Source organism: Leptonychotes weddellii, chromosome 10 (assembly GCF_054177405.1).
Source record: "Leptonychotes weddellii isolate Sample4059 chromosome 10, ASM5417740v2, whole genome shotgun sequence".
Lineage (NCBI taxonomy): Eukaryota > Metazoa > Chordata > Mammalia > Carnivora > Phocidae > Leptonychotes > Leptonychotes weddellii.
In genome coordinates, this window is record NC_138378.1 from 13,904,906 (window position 1) to 13,920,393 (window position 15,488).

The 15,488-nt window shown below is 44.2% G+C and overlaps 1 protein-coding gene across 1 annotated transcript in view; it reads right to left on the reverse strand.

The window, feature by feature from the left end:
• YWHAB (tyrosine 3-monooxygenase/tryptophan 5-monooxygenase activation protein beta) overlaps positions 1-12,158 on the reverse strand; it is a 22,777-nt gene extending 10,619 nt beyond the window's left edge. Inside the window, exon 1 of the mRNA XM_006735256.3 lies at positions 11,979-12,158. The gene's annotated coding sequence lies outside the window, so the exon portion shown is untranslated. The remainder of the gene's footprint in view (positions 1-11,978) is intronic.
• Positions 12,159-15,488: the final 3,330 nt, after the last annotated feature.

Consider the following 15,488-nt stretch of genomic DNA (forward strand, 5'->3'; position numbering starts at 1 on the left):
GATGCCATTTCCAGGTGAAAACTGTGAAAAGCCTGTATGTCATTTGCCAGGCTCTCTTCTCTGACATCAGGCGCCTAGAAGGCCATGTGCTCTCGACGGTGGCTAGTGCCTGTAGCCTGAGTCCCTGAGTGACTCTGTTGTACAGAGACCCCTATAGGCTGGCACTGGCCATGGCAGTGTGAAAAAGAAAACTGTTGGGTAGGGGCGCCTGGGTGGCTCAGTCGTTAAGCGTCTGCCTTCGGCTCAGGTCATGATCCCGGGGTCCTGGGATCGAGCCCGGCATAGGGCTCCCTGCTCTGTGGGAAGCCTGCTTCTCCCTCCCCCACTCCCTCTGCTTGTGTTCCTTCTGTCACTGTGTCTCTCTCTGTCAAATAAATAAATAAAATCTTTAAAAAAAAAAAAAAGAAATCTGTTGGGTGAAGTCACTGAGATGTTGGTGCTGTTTGTTGTCACAACACAGCCTAGTCTACTCTGATAAAAGTACATCAAAAGGGACGCCTGGGGCGCCTGGGTGGCTCAGTTTGTTAGGCGTCTGCCTTTGGCTCAGGTCATGATCCCAGGGTCCCTGCTCAGTGGGAAGCCTACTTCTCCCTCTCCCATTCCCCCTGCTTGTGTTCCCTCTCTTGCTGTCTCTATCAAATAAATAAATAAAATCTTTAAAAAAAAAAAAAAAGGGACGCCTGGGTGGCTCAGTTGGTTAAGCGCCTGCCTTCAGCTCAGGTCATGATCCCGGGGTCCTGGGATTGAGTCCTGCATCGGGCTCCTTGCTCAGCGGGGAGCCTACTGCTCCCCCGGCTTGTGAGCGTTCTCTCTCTGACAAATAAGTAAAATCTTAAAAAAAAAAAAAGTACATCAAAAGGACACCATTCTGCGGCTTCAAATTACATACTTTCTCAGTTTATGTCTAACTTTCTTGATCGCAAAGTCTTTCAATCAGGATACAACCTCCATCAGCAAATAATCCTACTTCTTTGTTCCTCAAAGTGAGAAGACAGAAGTTAACTTTTAAACAACTTCAGAAATGTCCAGTCTGCAGACAAATTCAAAGTTAGCAGTCATTCAGTGGCCCACTCCAAAGTTCATCAAACAGCACCTGCACAACTATACCAGGAAAGATTCCAATTAATAAAGTACTGGCCAAAAGCCAATTCAGAGCTAAGCCATCCCATGCAGCATTATAAAAGAGTAATAGAGAAATACAAAAGATCAACACTGCTAAAGATGCCATGAAACTCTTTGGCCTTACCAGGCCCCCCAATTAAGCTCCCCTCCCAAGCACTGAAAGTTAAATCACACCTCTCTGGAGAATCCGGACTACTCCTTGGGAGCTCCCAAAGGTACATGCCCTATTTCTCTCAAAATCAAATGTGGCCTGTTTGGGGAGCCAACTATTTTAAGATTCTTTAGGATCACTGGAAGAGCCCTTGGACATTGAGAGCCATCATGATATGGTAAGACCAAATGCATGCTTAAAAAATGTATCCATCTGTTTAAAAAAATTTAATTCCACACACACACACACACACATACCCAACTACAACAAACAAAATCCACAGCTAAATGTCCTGATGCCTACTGCTTACATAACTTTTGACTTATATAACACGGATTTTGAAGCAGCTAGACCAATTTCAACAGGAAATGGGTTACACAACACCCAGCAGTTTGGAGGAAGGCAGGAGACAAGGGAGATCTGGAATTCTTCCTAGTTCTACATCTGCACTAAGCCTCCCATTCACCCTCTCCCTAGATCCACTACCTGCAGTCCCCTTCATGTCTCTATGATCAGACCCATTCTTATAACCTTGATCGAGTCACTTCCTGCTCAAAATTCTTTAAAGTTCCCTCCTGCTGATATAGCCAGATTCCCTCCTGTCATTGAAGATTTTCCAACTTATCTTCCTCGACTTTTGCCAAAACATGCCTTCCACACAATTTGTGCTTCTGCCAAACTGGTTTTCTTACAGAGTCTGCTTTTGTGTCTCCTTGTCTTTGCTCACCAAGCCACTCCCTCTGCCTGGAATGTCTTTTCCCATTTACTCAGCATACAAAATTCTTCACAGCATGGCTCAAGTGCCATCCCCTTCATGAAGCCTTTCTTAAGCCGCTAAGCTGGAGATGTCTCATATGATAGCCACCTGCCACATGTAGCTAGTGTCACATGTGGAAATTGTAATATACTCTCAACAAAGCATTTCATCTATACCTCTCTTAATGTCCTATCACATTTCTCCAGTACTAAATTTGTATATATCTTGAAGTCCCTCGCCACACCATCAACTCTTTCAGGCAGATCTCCCACAGTGCCTTGCACATAATTAGTATGAACAAGCATCTGCTCAATGAATGAACAGATCCCCAAATGAAAGAATAAAACTGCAAATTTGGCAGAGTTTTCTCTCTGCTCAAATATTTCAAAGCACCTATTCTTTACAAGCACATTAAATCCTCATGTTTTGTATTCCTGCACCCTACTTTAAAATTACTCAGTCAAAGGTGCAGCACAGGGAATGTTGTTAGTGGTACTGTAACAGCGTTGTACAGTGACGGATGGTGGCTACATTTGGGTGAGCACAGAATTAACACATCGACTTGTCGAATCACTATCTCGTACACCTAAAACTAATGTACCATTGCGTATCGACTATACTTCAATTAAAAAAAAAAGAAGAAAAACAAAGTGACTCTTAGTCCTGCCGTCACCCTCACTCAGTCACTTTGAATGACTCTCTTTTGGGCAGCTCCATCTAAACTGCCTGGCCTTCGAAGTCCTTCATGATTTTGGCTCTTCCATACCTGTCAGGCTTTATCATTGGCCACACTCCAGAATGCTCTCCTATTTATTTCCTTCTATGCAAACTCTATCCATCCAACTGGCTAAAAAGTCTTCCATGGTTACCCCTGCCCCCAACTGAGGTACCAGCCTGTGAATCCAAGCGCACCTGTAGCCTATCACACCGTCCGGGGCCTACACTACATATGTTTGCTGGTACAGATGAGGAGTAGTGTCCTTTTACAAGCAGTTCCACGTGTATATGTCCTCAAAGGAAAGCTTCACATTTGTTTCTCATTTAAGGTCTCACACTGTCCCAAGCACAAAACTAATGCTCAGATAAGTAGCTGTAATTTTCTTTTTAAAGATTATTTATTTATTTGAGAGAGAGAGAGAGAAGGTGAGAGAGAGAGCACAAGCTGGAGGGAGTGGGAGAGGGAGAAGTAGACTCCCCACCGAGCAGGGAGCCCAATGAGGGGCTCGATCCCAAGACCCTGGGATCATGACCTGAGCCGAAGGCAGACACTTAACCGACTGAGCCACCCAGGCGCCCCTGTAAATTTTTTCAACAAATCAGTACTGAGAGAGCAGAAAGAACCCAGGGCAGCTGTATGTGGGAGAGCAGAAAGGCAGCACGACTAGGTCTAAGAGAGGGATGTGTATTACAAAGCCATGTGCACTTGTTCAATGTCAGCCTTCCAATCTGTACACTGGAGATACAGCACCCTCCTCAGAAGACGTGCTGTGAAGAGGAGATGCAGGGAATTAAAGGAAATCTTTTCTAAAAATGCATCGTGCAAACCAAATCGAAGTACTGTTGTTCATCTCACAGGACCTACACATCACTGTTTCAGACCACAGTGTGAGCCTGGATTCTTATTTATTTATTTTTAAGATTTATTTATTTATTTATTTGACAGAGAGAGATAGGGAGAGCAGGAACACAAGTAGGGGGTAGTGGGAGAGGGAGAAGCAGGCTCCCCACAGAGCAGGGAGCCCGATGTGGGACTCGATCCCAGGACCCTGGGATCATGACCTGAGCCGAACGCAGTCGCTTAACCGACTGAGCCACCCAGGTGCCTGGATTCTTATTTATTTAACATACAACCCATGAGAAGGAAAGCAAGTCTAGATTCATCTCCTACAGGAAGTGACTATGTTACAGTGTTAACGTTAACATTCCTAGATAAGACTCCACCCTTCAATAGCCTCAAAACGGACACAGGTTAACTGTAACACTTTTATCCAATAGTTCCTAATTGAATTTTCTTGAACTGAATGCTAAGAAGTGATGGTTTATAATCAGGACCTACTTTTCTTCTAAGACTTTCAATCAATGTCCTACACCAAGAAAAACCTCAGCAAGAGAGCCTTTATTTGCCTCCTAAAAAACCTTAAAAGACTGCAGTTTCACCATCAGGCCTGATACTAATAGCACAAAGACACCAGAGCAAACTTTTCCTTGTGCTGGGCATAGATCTGGAAGACACAGAGATGCCTCCGAACAGTTCTCAAGCACAGCCACAGGATGATGATGGGTGTCTATCTGTTCTAAGCCACTGGATGCAGCACTTTAGACAAATGGGAAGCATGTGCTGGTTAAATCAGCAATGCTTAGTGAAAAATTGGAAACAATCTAAATATCTAACAGGGGAGAGGTTAAGAAAAGGGACAGTTGGTCCAAGACTATGTGGTTGTCAAAAAGAGAGATTTAATGTCATAGATCTGGTTAAAGAGATACATATAATAGGAATAAGGAGAAAAAGATGTGCAAAAGTATTTTATTTTTGTAAAACACCCCTAAAAAGAATATTATGAAAAATAATTCTAAGGGTGCCCATGAAATAACAGGATTTCCTTCAAATACATGAAACCTCAAATCTGACAGTAAATGCTGAAACAAGAGTATCTATGAACCAATCAAGGTCCTCTGTTTCAAAATTCTTTGCCTAAGGGATTTCTCTTATCCAGGTTCAGGATACTCAGAGGCCATCTCCCAGGGGCCAGAAGCAGACATCCAAGTATAAGAGGGAAAAAATAAAAATACAAATGACTTTTTTTTTTAAAAAAAAGCAGCCTTGCAAAGGAAAAAAAATAATAAATAAATAAATAAATAAATAAATAAATAAATAAATAAAGCAGCCTTGCAAAGGAAGAGAATGACCTTGTGAAATGTGACCTTTAGAAGTACTGAACTTTCAGCTATGTTTTGTTTTTAAGGAAAAGAGGCTCAATTTTTTTTTTTTAAAGTAGGTTCCACACCCAATGTGGGGCTTGAACTCACAACCCTGAGATTAAAAGTTGCGTGCTCTACTGACAGAGCCAGCCAGGTGCCCCATGCTCAATTCCGAAATACTGAGCTTTAATTGAATTTGATAATTTCCTAGAAATTTAAAATTATGGATTCCATTGTCTATCATGTGTGAGGATTACTAAACCTCTATAATGAAACACACAGGAATGGAATTTGTTTCTAGGAAAGCCCTACATACTACAAATCTCAGCTTCTAAAGAGAAATTAGGCGATTTTTAGAGTAACTTCTCTGAACCTGTTTCCTTAAATGTTAAAAGGAAACATTAGCAGCTTTCAAGGATGTACAATAAAAATGGCTAGATGATGCTGGTCAGAGTAAAGGCTCAGTAGATACATTCTTACTCTTTTTGTTTTGGTTTGGGCTTTTTTTGGAGGGGGGTGACAGAGGGAGAGAGAATCTCAAGCAGACTCCACGCTCAGTAGGTTGAGCCCAACGCAGGGCTGGATCTCACGACCCTGAGATCATGACCTGAACCGAAATCAAGAGTAGGACACCCAAATGACTGAGCCATCTAGACGCTCCAACACATTCTTACTCTTATGCTATTTCATAAAAATGTAGTGCATATAATTTAATGTGTGTTGAAACCACTGTAATGAAAACACTACCAGTATGTCCAGGAACTTTTCTCAAAATTCACAAGAAATACAACTAGAACAGCGTGGTGCTCGCCTCTGAGAGCTTACACTCCCACAGTAGGAAAAGAAGACGGCACATATTTAAGGGTTATAAAGCTTCTTGAAGAAGCAACCAGCTAGAATTAGAGGGAAGAGGTTTGGTTTAAAAGTGGCTGGGTCCTCACTGGTTTTCTGGGCTGGAGAGGTTCTGCCAGGAGAGAAAAAGGATACTCCAGGTAGGTACAAAAAACACCAATGTATGAATAAAGAGCACATTATGTTTTTCTAGATGAAACTGAGGAAATCAAAGGCCAAAGGAGATAAAGAGATGAGCAGAGTTATGAATCTGGAGAGAAAACTGACAGGAGCATCTTAAAAATCTAGACTCACAAGCTTCCATGGGGTAAGGAACTGACAGTAAATTCTGACTAGTGTTCACAGTCGTACCATTCCAGACAGAGCACCCACAGCACCACAAGGCCAGAGTTACAGTTCCGGAGTCACTCTGCTGAAGGAAAAACAGATGCCAAGCTACAGCAGGAGGGACTTGAGAAAGTCAGTGGGGCCGGGTGGTTAGGGGGTGTTACCCAGAAAAAGTGAAGTACTCCCAGCTCTTATTCACTGAAAAACACCCACTCTAAAAATGTCTCTGTGCCATTCTACACACAAATTTCACAGTCCTGTCATAAACTGAACTCCATTCAAACATTTGCCAGCTCTCTGTTAGAAAATTAAACACAGCATGTCCTAAGTACAAAATCATTAGCACTGATGTCCAGCAAACACAGAATTGTGGAGGGAAACTTCACTTCCACTTCAAAATCTCTTCCCTCTTCCATATCAGTTGTTCAGTATCACTGTTAATTATGTCCAATTAGCCAAAATTAAACTTTAAAAAATGGAAGTACTGAATGACATGCCCAAGGTCACGCACTGTGAATCAACAGCAGAGAGGACAATAAATTAACCTCTTGGCATTAGGTGATCAATCCTAGACAATCTGCTAATTCTGATCCATAAACACAGCTCCATTGGTCAATTCTGTGAATAGGGTTCAAAAGCTTTGAGCCCACCAACATAATGGACTGACCCAGCCCAATTTACCAGTACCATACACCAACGCCATAGGTTACCTGATCTCTGTTTTCTCATGCATAAAATAGGCAAATCTATTTAATATGGCTCTTGGAAAGAGTAACTTAGTTCATGATGCAAAATACTTAAGTCTCTACACACTGTAAGCACTCAAATGGCAGCCACACAAAATTCTAACGAACGTGGTCAGCCAGGGAAGGGACACTTCCTACACACCTCATTTCTTTTAAATCCAGATGGATTTCTTTAAAGACTTTCACAAGAAAGGCACATGTTAACTTACCTATGCCTATTTCTAAAGTAGCACTTAGCATAGTTTACTGTAAATGTCTTTACTGACTCCCACACTGCACTGTGAGCTTAAGGTAGGAACCCAGACTTTTATCTTTGGGTACGCAACGTGTGGCACAATGCGTGCCATGCTGAGTATGACTATTTGATCACTTGGTGCACTTTTTAAAAGAAATGAACAAGGTTGTTATTTCCTATGTGGACAGAGGTAAGTAGACCACACCTGACCTATAAAGTACAGACTATATTTATCCTCTGCCTTAGTCTACTTTAGAATAGAGCCACCCCAGCTCCAATCAGGAAACAACACTATGCTTTTTGACTAACATTTCTTAGCTACCAATTTTTATATTTATAGATTCAAACTGAGTTTCAACAAGCCCTTGGAGTACTTTCTGTCCATCTCCTCTTTTCCCAAAAGTCCATACCAGCTAACTGATACAGTAAACATAACAAAAATACCCATCATTTATAGTTTACCCAAATGTGTAAAGCACTAGGGCTTTATTATCAATTCATTTAATCCTAAACATTCTATGAGGTAGGTGCCACTGTCCCCTTTTATAGATGCCTAAAGTAACTTGCCCAGGGTCACACGGTAAAATGGGTACACACCTTTCCTGTGTGGCACTAACGCCTAACAATCAACTATGATTCTCAATGCTTACTTTTGGAAAAGACAGAATGGACAATTTTTCAAAAAAACCATACAGAGTTATCCCAGCGAGGTTTCAGGGATTGGCCTTAATTTATCTAGCTTTAAAAATCAAACTTAAGTTAAAAACAGCACATGCCAAAAGCTCAACAGACTTATCAAACAAGCTTTAAGGTGAGGTTTGTGGGCAAATAGTAACAATGGCCAGGACTCATATCTACTTTATTGTCACCTCTGTCCAGGTCAAGGCCATTCAGAAATAACTTTTTACTGCTGGGTCTCTTAGGGAAAACAATGAAATAAAACTAACAGGAAGAAACTTACGTAAGTGAGGACTGGCCATATTAAAAAAAAAAAAGTCATCTCTCTAACCTACAGTCTGCTGGGAATGACTTGTTCTCTTGAGGCCATCAATCAATCTCATCTCATTATAAGTACATATTAGAAACACATAACTATGCCTATATTAGAAGATCTTTTAGCCCAGAAAGCAGTAAGCTTTCTTACTTGGCTTTTAGCACACGTATCCCAAAATAGAAAGTACTTTAGTCTCTTTTTCCTCCCTAAGTATTCCCCTTAGAAAAATTCCCTTAGAATCCAGCTCCAACTGTTAAGTTTCTCCCCCATGACATACAGATGACTGCCAGAACCATACTCATGTGGAGACCAAGATGGTTGTAATGCTTAAAAATTGCTTTTATCCAATGAATTTCTTGCCCTCTTGCTAGTGTGAATTGTCTGTCACCTCTCCCTAGAAAAATGTAGGAACCAAGGAACGAAAGTCCCTTTACAAGTCAATCTTAGTTCATTCTGGGGTATCCTTATTCCTTAAAGGAAAATTGCCCAGTTTGGTGCCTCCGAAAGAACAGGAAGCCAAATAGGACATAATTCACTATTATAATTTACTATTTCCTCATCTCTTCCTCCCCGACAAAATATGGAAAATCTAAAAATCTACAGAAAAAGTAGTATGATAACCAAAATTAGTGATGGGAGTCCTGACCAAATTCTGTTAGATGAAGAACCAAGTCTTAGATAAATCAGCATGGCACAAAGTAACTGATGAACTGTCTCCCTAGTATGAAGAAAAGGCTAGAAACACTGGGCTTTTCACCAGCTTGCTTCCTGATGCACACCAGCAGTATCATCCCCACAGGCCAGAAGGAATATAGTCCCTCCAATAAATTACACATGTATCTTCAAAAATAGCTAAAATTCCTGTCCAAACACATTCAATAGGATACATGTAAAGAAAAATTAAGGACTGGGCGCCTGGGTGGCTCAGTTGGTTAAGCGACTGCCTTCGGCTCAGGTCATGATCCTGGAGTCCCGGGATCGAGTCCCACATCGGGCTCCCTGCTCAGCAGGGAGTCTGCTTCTCCCTCTGACCCTCCCCCCTCTCATGCTCTATCTCATTCTCTCTCTCAAATAAATAAATAAAAAATCTTTAAAGAAAAAAAAAGAAAAATTAAGGACTAAATGGTGTTCACATGAAACATGCTCCACCACTGCTAGACACTTACCATTAAAGCCAGACTGCCTGGGGTTGATTCCTGGCTCCAGTACTTACTTACCTTGTGCTGTGTGGGTGTTGTGTGTGTGTGTACCCCGGGGAAAATTATTTAACTCTTCTACGCCTCAGTTGCCTCATCTGTAAAATGGGGCTAACAATACTTACCTATCATTGGTTGTTATGAAGGCTTCGTTAGCATGTGTAAAGGGCTTAGAACAAAGCCTGGCACATAGTAGGCAATGTGATACTATTATTATTATAGACTATTTGCCCTGATGCTACCTCATCAGTTGCTGAATAAATCACATACAGATAGATTCTATGTGTCTATGCTATATAGCAATATCCTGTATCTAGTCTCTATGTATATTCACGGATATGGTCAAATAATATTTATTAAACACCTACTATATCCCAAATGCTTATTTTGATTATTGAGTTTATCACAAGAACACAACAAAGACTATTACCATTTGCATTGTACAGATGAGAAAACAGGCTCAGAAAGACTGGAGATGCTGTACACAAGTTCTACAATAACATATCAATTTTTGAAAGCAACACGTATACAAAGCAGGGATGGGTCTCACCAGAATGCAGCTAGAGAAAAAAGAAAGCCATTAATAGTGAATTCTGTGATTAAAAAAACAAAACCAAAAGCTTGTACTTAACAGTTTACAGTTTGTAAAAAGGCCCCAAGACAACTCTGGAGATAGAGAAACTAAGAACCAGAGATTAAGTAACATACTGAATATCCCACAGTTAGAAAATGCTGCAGGCAAGACCTGAGTCAAATTTATCTGACTCCAGGTCCAGTGCTCTTTGTTTCTGTATGCACAGCCAAATGAGCAAAAGGCACTTTTCGCAGTGGCTCAAATCTCTGGAGACTCTGCCTCCGGAACTAGCATCATGGGATTTGCTCAGCCTGGTTTTATGGAGGCTGCCTCCCTGATCTATAGAGCTCCAATTCTAAAATGGCTTCAACATAACACAAGCACTGCATGATGGGAAATGTACAGAAGATTATAGGGTAGGAGCCATACTCCAGGGGCTGACAGTCCAGAAATATTTGCTCCTGATGAATGAGGATATTCAATCTAAAAACTAGGCGTGTGGTCTAGGCCAAATTACCTCATTTCTCATAAAGACTTCATCTGTAATATGGGTGAATGGTTTCTTATCTCACTGAAAAGAGAGGCTAGGAAGATCATTCAGCAGTTGCTACTGGATTATTACTCTTCCATTTGGAAGACCACACCTAAAATTCTAAGTTGGGTCTAGTAAAACTAAGAGGTTTTACCCTCACCCTCCTGTATGCTTCTAAGGAAATAGATCCAAGAAAAATGAGGGCTCAGACAACTGAGATATTCCTGAGAAATGGGGTACACTGGAAGCAGTCAAGAAGAAAATCAGTAAGAATCAAACATTATTTATACATACACATTTCCAAAGAGAAAATGCAAAAAGCTGAGTAGCCACGTGTCCAGTTCTATAAACTGCCTATATGTGTGGTTTCGTATGAACAATTGAGACACAGTGAGAAATGCAGACAATTTTCATATTCTTGAAAGTGCTTCATCTTTCTTTTTGGATCCTGTGGCCACCTGATTTTGTATGTTCCTAACATCATCCTGCCAAATCCGGTCTCCCACATACAGCAAGTAAAATCAGAGTCTGATGCTTATCTAGCCTTACTAAAAAGAAAAGAAGTGAAGACAAGGACAAGAGACATGCATTTTTACAGAAAGGTTGGCAAATTGTCTTACCAATACTGCCACCTTTGAAAACCCCATTACATGCATTCTCCATTTGCAATAGACAAAGATGTACTCAATCCTCTGAAGAAAGGGGGCCCAAATCAATCCTATCCCTTCCCTACCACCAGGGAGGCCACCAGGCAAATTTCAGTCCTAAAAACGTGGTAACACACAGTATGGGGGAATTTGGGGTGAGGACAAAAGACTGGCATTAAATGACGGTAAATACCGTGAGAAAACACTCCCGATTTTCAGTCTCTGATCTTTTTTTTCCTGGAGATCGGGCCTGACTCAGTAATCGGTTCCAACAAATGCCTTTTCTTGACTCAACCCTCAACCCTGTGCTTCTCAGGAAATCTCGGGTCCTGCTAGGCTCCCAAACCAGCGAACGATGATGAAATGGCTTTACTGCAAAGTGGGAGGGGGGGTTTTTCCTCTGCTCTCTCCCAAGGTTAAACCCCTTACCCATCCAGAGGGGGTCAACAGAGGCCCTGGGGCTCGAAAACTCGCCCGTGTTTGGTTAAATTTTAATTTTTGGAAACCAGAAAGCAAGGAGCAAGGGTGACAGGGCTTAAAGGGTCGGTTTTCGCCGCCCGAGGAGCAGGGAGGGGTCGCGCGGGCATCGAAGATAGGTGGGGAGGGAGGGTCGGGGGTCCGCGGCTCAAGGTCCCTTCCGACCCCGTACGCAGCCGCACCCCGCCTGCAGGGCAGAGCCGCAGGCGGCGAGGGCTGCCTGGGCCTTTCCGAGAGCTAAAGGGCCCGGCCCCGGAAACAGGGAGGGGCCGCGGCCAGGCCGGGCCCGCGCCACAGACGGCCGCGCGGGGCCGGGGAAGCTGCGCGCCACCACCTCCCGGGGCCCACCCGCGGGTCGCCCGCGTCGCCACGGCGGTCGCCGCCGGGGAGGGGGAGGACTTCGCGCTTGGGCCCCCAGGGGCCCCGGGTGGACCCCGCGCCGCACTCACCGGGGGAGGGCAACAGGAGGCAAACACGCTTGTGAGCGAAGCTCCGAGCGCAGTGACCGCTTCCTTCCCAAGCCCACTCCTCAGGCGGCAGCGGCGACGGCTGCAGTAGCGACGGCGGCAGCAGCTACCCCGGCTCCGGAATCGGCGGCGGCGGTGGCGGCAGCTCCACTTCCGCTCCGGTCACCACTTCCGCTCCGGCCCGAGCCCCGCCCCGCCCCTGCGCCGGCTCCTCATTGGGCGAGCGGGGCACGGGGTTGCCCCGGCCGCCCGAGAGGGGCGCCGGCGGAGGGAGGAGGAAGGAGCGCGGAGACCCGGACGCCGCGGACCGGGAGCGAGGAGGAGGCGGGCTGAGGAGGACGGAAATGGAGGCGGGGGGTGGAAAGGCAGTGGGAGAAGAGGGGGCGGAGCTGGGGGGGAATGTGTGGGAACCGGGGGTACTGGGCGAAGCGAGGGCTTGGGCGGGCCCGAGCCCCCGGGTGCTGCGCTCCCTCCTTGGGCTCGAACCCGGCAGGGCCAGGCCCACAGACGCCGGGGTCATCGGTTCCCTCCCCACCCAAAAAGGAATCGCCACCGGTTCGGAAGCTGAGGTCAATCCCCTTTGGCTGTGTGGTTTGGGAATACTGGACCTAGGGAAGGACAGAAATTGCTCATCCCTCAATTTTCGCTTAATCTTCCGTTCAGCCCTTCGAGGCACTCATCATTTTCTCCTTTTGTGGAAAGGACAGGCCACGTGAAGTGCCAGGAATCGAACCGGCCAAGTCTTTTGTTTTGTTTTGTTTTGGAAGCCTGTGTCTCCGATCTCTTCGTTGAGACACGCCCTTCCCAAGGCTCCTAGGGGAAGCTTAAGGAAAAGAAACCGGCCTTTACAGCCCCCCACTCAGTTCTCCAGAATGTCTCTCACCTCCTCTCCCTCCCTTTCATTCATTCTTGGAACAAATATTTATGGAGCAGGCTTTGTACTTAGTGCTGGAGACACAGCAAGCACAAGGCTGCTGGGCCCTGCTGTCCTGGAGTTTACAGTCTGGTAGGAGAAAGAACAAAGTAAATAGGCCTTTGTCATCTCTCCTTTACTCTTACTTAGCTGAATGATAGACTTCTAACTCATCACCCTACCGTCAGCCCTGCCCCCATCAACTCTTTAAAAAATGCCATTCTTATCTTCCTGTTCTTGCTTAAATCCTTTGGTGGTTACTCAGACCTGGAAGACAAGTGATAAGCTCCTTGAGTGTGACCGTGTTGAGGTTCCCCAGAAGCCGCCCTTAACCTTCCGCCTTTCCTTGCTATTTCCCCTCATCATAAAACCCCATTTCAATTGGATGATGCCTTATCCTCCCACTATGCCCGCTCCAGTATTTCTAAACCATTTGTGTTAGTTGCCAACATTTTTTAAAGACTGAGCGATTTCTGTGTGACCAGAAATCGGCTTCAGTGCCTTGTCTGGCAACACTGTGTCCACATTTCTGTGTGGCAACAATTGGCTGAAGCCAAGGAGTGACTGCCCACTCTAGGTCAGGCATAGACTTTTCAAAGTGCCAGGGTCCCCTCCTGACTCGAGTCTGCTTTTCTCATTTACGTTATCTGTCATATAGGCATTTGTGCCAGTGACCCCTACACTTTTAACTTGAGCAAGAGTGAAAGAGGATGTTGTGTAATGTAAACAGCATGGATTTGACATTAAAAACACAGGATTTGGGGCACCTGGGTGGCTCTGTCGTTGAGCGTCTGCCTTCGGCTCAGGTCATGATCCCGGAGTCCTGGGATCGAGCCCCGCGTCGGGCTCCCTGCTTGGTGGGAAGCCTGCTTCTCCCTCTCCCACTCCCCCTGCTGTGTTCCCTCTCTCGATGTGTGTCTCTCGGTCAAATAAATAAAAATCTTAAAACGAAACAAAACAAAGCACAGGATTTGAACCCTGGAAGAGTTTCCCAGTGCAAAAACTTCTCCATGGGGATCCATCTTTGGCAAACCAAAAAGATCAATAATCTAGAGATTGCTCAGGTTGAAATAAGACTTAATGTAATCGGACTGTGCCTTCTGTCCCCATCCAGAAAATGCCTTGGTGGGTCAGAGGGCTCATGAAAATTACACCCAAGTGATGTCATCAGTATGCTGAGGGAACAGAATGCCCTTTGCCAGGCATCCCTGAGTATCTGCTAACTGGTTGCATGGTTACCTGCTTTCACCATCTCTGCATTCCAGGCCAGAGGTCAGCAAACCACAGCTATTAATTGACAGACACAAACAGATATTAAAATGTTACAGATGCAGCCATAAGAATATAAATGCCCAGGATATTATGGGAGCCTGGGGGAAGTGCCCCAACCCATCTTGGGAGTGTGGTGGGAGAACAGGAAAGACTTTCTGAAAGGGAAGATACTTGAGCCTTGGATTCCATAAAGGACTTTTTTTTTTAAATTAATAGACTATTTTTTAGAGCAGTTTTAGATTCATAGAAAATTTAAAAAGATAGTACAGAGAGTTCCCATATACCCAATCTCTACCCACCCATAGTTTCCCTTAATATTAACATCTTAGTTTAGTGTTGTACATTAGTTAGAATTGATGTACCAATATTGATATGTTATTATTAACTCAAGTTTACATTAGGGGGAGAGAGAACATGAGCGGGGGTGGGGGAGGGGCAGAGGGAGAGAGAATCTTTTTTTTTTTTTTGAGGGAGCGAGAATCTTAAGCAGGCTCCATACTCAGCGCAGAGCCCGACTCTATCTCACAACCCTGAGATCATGACCTGAGCCGAAATCAAGAGTCAGATGCTTCACTGGCCCAGCAACCCAGGTGTCCCAGGGTTCATTCTTGTACAGTTCAGTGGATTTTGACAAATGCATAATGTCCAGTATCTGCCATTACAGTACCATACAGAACAATTTCACCGTCTTAAAGCTCCCCTGTGCCTTCTGCCCCCTGGGGCAACAAGAGAAGATGCTGAACAGGAGGCAGAATTGTGCTGCTTGTTTTGCCCCATCCTGTCCCCAGGGGTCTGTGCTCTTTCTAAATAACATTTAGGCTAAAAGCAAAAAAATAAAAGACAAAAAAAAACACAAACAAAACTCAACTATTCACTTATTCAACCCTCACCCCCTGCCCTCACCCTGATCCTTGGCAATCACTTCTCTTTCACACTGGCTTTAGTTTTCCCTTTTCCAGATGTCCTATAGTTGGAGTCATATAGGCTGTAGCCTTTACCGACTGGATTCTTTGACTAAGCAGTATGATTCAAGGTTCCGCCAGGTCTTTTTATAGCTTGAGAGCTCATTTCTTTTAATCACTGAATAATATTCCATTGTATGAATGCACCGCAGTTTGTCCATTCACCTGCTGTAATGGATTGATTCATGTCTTCCAAAAAGATATGTTGAAGTCCTCGTTCCTGGTACCTGTGAACGTGGCTTTATTTGGAAAAGCCTTTGCAGATGTAATCTAGGCAAGATGAAGTCATTAGGGTGGATTCTAATCCACTATGAATGATGGCCTCATAAAAAAAGGGAAACTGGG